At 35.9% G+C, this 7,371-nt stretch overlaps 1 protein-coding gene across 1 annotated transcript in view; it reads left to right on the top strand.

The window, feature by feature from the left end:
• The window catches only part of LOC134747590 (small ribosomal subunit protein eS19A), a 469,695-nt gene that overhangs the window by 58,676 nt on the left and 403,648 nt on the right, over positions 1-7,371 (top strand). The window lies entirely within an intron of this gene.

Below are 7,371 nucleotides of genomic sequence, written 5' to 3' on the forward strand. Positions count from 1 at the left end.
TCATAAATTCGCTTTAGTTGAAAAAGTTATGACAATGGTATTTTCGAGAAGGACACAGTTTTTGTCCATGATCTTGCACATCTAAGTCCAATCGTTAAACAAAAACATTCGATCGGTTAGAACCATGCAAAAAAAGCCGGAAGACGAAGTGTGACTGGTCTAATTAATTCTAGCATGTAGGATTGTGGGTCAGGCAACGAATGCTCAAAAAAAGTTATAGAGGGAAATGCTTGGAACATATAATTTTTGACTTCGTTACTTTGTTTGGACTAGTGAATATTAAAAGTCCCCGGCCGTAGAGCCTTTGAGCTGGGGGGCAGGGGGGTTTGAAGGTCCCATTTTTAGGGTTCCGTACCCTAAGGGTTAAACGGGACTCTATTACTGTCCGTCTGTCACTAGGCTGTATTACATGAACCTTGGTAGATAGACAGTTGAAATTTTTACAGATGATGTATTTTTATTGCCGCTATAACAACAAATACTAAAAAACAGAATAAAATAAATATTTAAGTAGGGCTCCCCTACAAAGTTTTTAGGGTTCTGTTCGAAAGGGACCCTATTACTAAGACTCCTCTGTCCGTCTGTTTGTCCGTCACCAGGCTGTATCTTATGAACCGTGATAGCTACGCAATTGAAATTTTCACAGATGATGGATTTCTGTTGCCGCTATAACAACAAATACTTAAAAGTACGTAACCGTCGGTGGGCGAGTCCGACTCGCACTTGTCCGGTTTTTTATTTGCGTCATGATACGGAACCCTTCGTGTGCGAGTCCGTCTCGCACCTGGCCGGTTTTTATTAAATATAGATATATAAACAAGTTTGAGAACAAATACAATTATTTTATTAAATATTTTGATTTGTGTCTTCACCACTGGAGGGCTTCGTCACTTTTTCTTTAATATATGACATCTATTAGTTTTTAATAGATATATAAGTTATTAAAAGTAATGTCTGACATACATATAAGCCCACGTCTAGCTGGCAGATATGGCCTTTTTATCGCTGTTTCTGGCGTTTTCTTAGTGACTGTGTTTCTTAAATTTTGTATTTTGTATATCGTAACAATATCCATATTATATAAATATAAAGACCTTGACCTATTAGTTTTCGAATAAAATTCATATTTTCGAATATGTAGTACAAAAATTCAAATATTCGCTCTACATAGACTCGCTCGCAACAGTCTCGTAGACTATACGTAATAGTCTTGCCCAGTCAGATGGATTGGACCAGTTAGGTAGATATTTTACTACCTATCTCCCTAAGTCTCTAGTTATCATATAAATATTCAGATTTGCTATCAACTAACCTACAGATTAGATGTGATTTAATGACGCAGGTCGCGCGTCAAACAGCCGGATCCTTTACCGAGATCGCACGACCATCCGGAACCTCGCACAAATGCATCCGGACTATTTGCATAAAGGATTTACCAGTGGACTTCTGATGTCATACGTATGGCCAGAGGCTTTGTTATTGTCATGGGTGTATTTAAATTAAGATTACGTACCGTGCTGTACGTACCGCTATTTCGTTACCGTTCGGAAGTATTTACCTACTGCTATAATATGACTTGCGATCATATAGTTTTATATTAAATATCGAATCCCTCGCTATTTCAGAATTGAATTTAGCTTTTCTTTTCTGATCGTGTGAGTGTTGTAAGTATTTATTTAGGTTTGTCAGGTTAAGTTGTGAGCATAAATTGTGCTACGAGGGGCGACTGAAAGTTCTAAGCCTAAGGTACTTCGAGGTTGCATATGCGTTAATAGCACTGGCCACTAAAAAAACCTTTTAAAAAGTAAATTATTAAAGAAAACAAATGTCGTTTTTTTATGTCTCGAAATTTTCAACGATATAGTGTATCATGTGTGAGTTTTCAACGCATATTAAAAAAATTAAGCAGCGTGCTGTAATTAAGTTCCTTACGAAAAATAACAAATCACCGCATAGTATTTTTGAGGAAATGGCTATTATTTACCGTGCATCTGAACCTTCTTATACCACTGTTAAAAAGTGGAGTCGACTTTTTAAACTAGGACGGGAGTCGGTCGAAGATGACCCTTGCTCAGGGCGACCAATATTGGCTGTGACTGAAGAAAACATTTAAAAAGTCAAGAAATTAGTATTAGAGGATTTAGATATTAGTAAGGAAAGGGTTGGAGAAATTTTGGATATTTTTTTATACTAATTTTTACCCTGTGACTGCTACGTCAGTGAACACGAATTGTTTGCATTAAGTTTGCTTATCAAGCTTACACTCGTGTTCCTGAATGTGGCAGATACTTACGAAATCGGACATTTATTTAAATGACCAATCTCTTAGACAATTAAAGTCTGGAGTGATGGTCTAAGCACGTTAACCCACGGCGCGTATCGGAGCGCACGTGTGTCCAGATCCTGACACTTGCACGCGTGTCCCAGGACCATGAACGCGTGCATGGATCCTGATTTTTTGAGAAACTACACTACTAATTAACGACCAGTCTATTTGTTTTTATTTTTATCATTATACTTATGTCAATTTAATGCAGGTTCTCTTCCTTTTCTGACATTAACCTACCTTTTTAAGATTAAGTAGTTTTCGTGACTAATTTCTTTGTTTTTTTTCCTACTTCTTTTTCTTATCCTCAAGTCCGGTACTGTAAGGGGGATACGCCTATTGGGGAAGATGTGGTAGATATTTAAACGCTCTTGTTTATTCTATACATATATATATATATATATATATATATATATATATATATATATATTCTTTTTATACTGGTTAGCTAAATAACCTCTTCAGGAATGGCGAACACGCACCCCGTTCCATTTGACAGGGCGATATGATTCTAAATTCAAAACGTAGCTGTTGCCAGTTACTGATAAAAATGCTGTAAAGGTTACAAACCTTTACAGTACTTACCTACAGCGCTGCAACTAATGCATTATCTTAACACTATTTACTACAAAGTTTATCTACCCAGTGACTGCAGTAAAATAAACAATAACAATAAACATTATATTGTATACCTACTTGCTATGTAAGTAGTTACATGGTATAAACGTCACGTCCATAGTCGGTTCTAGATTGTCTTACAATCAAAACCAATTAACTGATAGTCGATGCATTTAAATTGCTATTACTGTAATTAGAGTACGATTCAGGCTCGTAAATTTGTCCAAGTTCAAATATTAATTGTTAATTTACGCTTTGTTGTTAATTCTGCAATAGCAGTGAATTTTAGATTCGTGAGCAATATCGTCGGCTAAAATTGCAAACCTCGTAACTCCGTTGAAAGGGCATTAGGGATTTGCAACTGTAGCAAAAATACCTAAAGTTGCAAACCTTTTAACTCAATTCGGAGGAGATGAGAAGTTTGCGACTTTATGTAGGTGACGATAATTCCTTTTTTATGACTATTAATTTACCTATGTTATTGTATACTGTCTGAATTAGAACTTATGTTGTAGAACAAATTAAGTTATGTATATACTTTGTTTTGGTGTTTAACTGCACTACCTGCCGTAGGCATATATCGAACTGGATGTTTTTCTGGTTAAACAGCGAACAAAGTGAGTATTAAACATGGGTATTATTTTATTAACTTACCTTTCTTAATCGTGGCGAAGTCTCCAAAATGCTAGAGCGCCACGAAGTGCTTGAATTAGTGCTTGTAGTTTAGGACTAAAATACTAATAAGATTCCAGCTGTTTAGGGTAAAAAACTGTAGTTAAGTTCAGGTACTTAGTAGTATCGTTTATGATAGTTCTTACTATTGTGAGAACGGAACACGAATGGTCACAAGAGGGTTCTGGAGTAACTAGTGAGGATCGTTCGTAGCTATTTGCGTGCAGAGCGACGCCCTACACATACGCGTGGATATGCTATAGAATCACAGCAAGGCGATAAACTCCTGAAAGTCCTGAAACAATTTGTGCATACCTACTCCAGATATTACATTATAAGAATAAGAATATTTATTTTATAGAAAAAACCTTATTAACATTAATCAATGTCCTGTAGCCCCACACTATATAAGCTATGCTTGTCACAAGGTAGCCGAATTCGTAATATACAATATAATACAATACAATATAGCCAAAGGTTAAGTAAAAAACTAGGTAACATTATTAAGAGAGAAGTACGTCTAATAGGTTATCTAATAAATAATTAAATAAATTAAGTAATGCAAAGAAAGAAAAAGTTTATCTGTGTGTGTGTGTATGTTTTTTTGTTTGTGTTTGTGTGTGGTCATGGTGTTGCGTACAGAGATTGTTAGCATGTAGGTGATTAGGTGATGACATTCAGCAGCATCTCAGTTTGACTTCACCAGACCTTTCAACCAGTTCTTAATTACGAATTTTGCTTCAAGAGGAGACTTCTTAGATGTTGCAGGCATTTACCACTGTATTGTAAATATAGGTACGGAACTACGGATGCAGGGAGTTAGGAAAACGCCTCGCGAATGCGGTTTTTTGATGCACGTAAGTTGCAATCAAAGAATTATAATACTCACTGGTTGCAACTCGTAAGATCAATAATATGGATGGATGTTGACATGAATCGCGAATATATAACATGTTATTTTACCATAGCAGGAAATATTAGAATGCTGAAAATCATATTTTGTAGTTAAGTGTAAATATGCGTAACAAATTAATTAAAAATATTTAAAATAATGCCCAGTAAGTATCACGTGACTACAAACGCCAATCCGAACGCGTTACGTCACGGTATGAGAAAGTCCCACAGACAAGTTGTCAAACCTGACCGTAACCAACCGTAACCCATACGTCAACACCAAAGATCGTATATATATACGATATACACGATATAATTTAGATCGTGTATATACGAAATACACGATATAAATTATGTATATATTTATTGATTATTAAATAAAGAAAATGTTTTATAATACGATATTTCACTAAAATAATTTTTAATTATTTGGCTGAATGGAAATATCATTGCCACGTTGGCTGTCGGAAACAGAAAAAATGAAAATTTAAGAAGTTAAACCGGTGCCGGCTATTTGCACTCATCATTTAGTTTAATCAAAATAATTCATATTAAATTGTAACCATAAGGTTTTTTTTAATGAAATCACTATCAGTTATTGTTATTTATTTTTCGTTTTTATAAAGGGTGACCGTCAAAAACCACCGGGGCTTCCCAAGCATGACCTTACCCATGTTTGAGTTATGAAGATAATTTATTAGTTCACAGTCACCATACCTATCACTATCACTACCTACAGCTTATAAAACAAAGTCCCCTGCCGCGTCTGTCTGTCTCTATGTGTGTATGGTCGCGATAAACTCAAAAACTACTTACTGAACGGATTTTCATGCGATTTTCACCTATCAATAGAGTGATTCTTGAGGATGGTTTAGGTGTATGATCGGTCAGCACGGGTAAACCGTGCGAAGCCGGGGCGGGTCGCTAGTATTGTATAAGAGTGAACAAGATGTGTACTTATTTAAAGGTAGCTCTATTGACAAGACCATGTGTCCATATTTAATTGCAACTTGAACCAATGTACGATAAGTAAATATGTTATAGTTGTTTATTTACACTACTGGGATATATACGTAATAAAGTTTCACAAGTAGGTACTACTATTTTAATGCGTCAAAAGAAATACAATAAAGACAATGAGGATATATATATAGAGCAACATAAATATCTGTCCACTTTAGAACATTATCATTATCACAGAGGTCAGTAAACGGCAGTACGTAGCATGTGTTACACATACTGCCGTCTTTTAACAAAAACAACCTGTACCTACCTACTTCTTAAATCCCAAATCTACATACCCATTCCCCAATCTGCCCTTTCGAGAGTGAGATTAGTGTAGTTAATATAATTAAAACGTAACTTTTAACTGACTTCTCTTGAATTGATGTTCATAGGTGGTGGACTTTTTATTTTTCATGATCACCAGGGCCTCAATTATTAAATCCTGTTTTAATATCAAATAACCCAGTTTTATATCGATCTTAAATCAAAACTAAATCATAGTAATCATTACAGAGAACTACTGAATAATCCTTTCCCGTCGTTTTTGGCGGAAACTTCGTACATTTGTCATGCAACTCAATTAGTCTCAGTACAAAAAGTACCTGTTTATTCACTACTAAGCGACGAAGAAGTAGTTATTGACTGTTGGTGTCACCAAATGGATCAAACAATCAAAATAGTGCAAGGCTGCAAGCCAGCAACATCGCAATTAAAAAATCTGCAAATTTCATTTTCTCAAAAATGGACGGCAAAGTCGACGTTGCCGGTTAAAAATTAGGTCGCGAAGTGCGTAGTTTATGGTCAGTCAATAAAATTAAAAAGTTAAAAACATTGCAGTCTCGATTTCGGGACTGCAATGTTGCATACAAATTCCATTATTTGTCGAGTTCCAAACTTTTTAAAAGTTGAAGTGGCCATATCAAATAAAGGCATAGGTCCATTAAACAGCCAAACAGATGATCAGTACTTATTATTATAATGTTGGTACTGCGACTATTTAGCTGTCTCAAATAGGTTGGCGTATTTTCGGCAGACACTTCGTTTTTCAATAAAAAAAAAAATAGAAAGGCGGCAAAGCAAATCTTATCAATTGTTTTTACTTTTTTCTGTGAAAATATATACGTAAGAACGTTGCCTCTGTAAAATATTTCTATTATATTTGTATTTGTTGCGCCATTTTTGAGAAAAGCACTATATATGACTCGGCAGGAAGGCTACTTGCTGGCTTCGGATTCAATTAAACGGACTCCCAAGGTCGTCCGTTTAAAACGAATCCTCAGCCAGCAAGTAGCTACTTCCGAGCCTCGACAATAATGTGCTATAGCTACGCTCCTGCATGTAAGGGGCCGGCTTTATACCGGTGTCACCACACTCATTTAGTCAAGTGAATGATTACATTATTGATATTATTATGTTGGAGGATGTTTATTTATTGGATAATGTTACGACATGTTCGAGTATCAAAAGGTAAGGTCGTAAGTAAGGTAAATAAGTGCAATGGGCCGGACACATTGATTAATTGTTTAACATAGCACCGATGGGCGCTGCGATAGAACGTTTCAGTGGTAATGGTGGTGATCATGAATCATCATAGCCCTGAAAGAGACAATCTATCTATCTAACTATCTCTGGTATCTGGTCAAGATAACAGAGAACAGTTTGATGATGATTAGGGCAGCGCTACCATTAATTATGGAATAGGTACGTCGGTATACGGAATATTGGTATACGTCGGCATGTATGGTATGAAAACGTACTATCCCGTTTAAAAATGGCAGCTAATTAATGATAAACCGCCCCTGAAGGCAACCTAGGGCATGAGCAGGGGCATAATCATTATGGCGTTTACAGTAGGT

This window comes from Cydia strobilella, chromosome 15 (genome assembly GCF_947568885.1).
Source record: "Cydia strobilella chromosome 15, ilCydStro3.1, whole genome shotgun sequence".
Classification (NCBI taxonomy): Eukaryota; Metazoa; Arthropoda; class Insecta; order Lepidoptera; family Tortricidae; genus Cydia; species Cydia strobilella.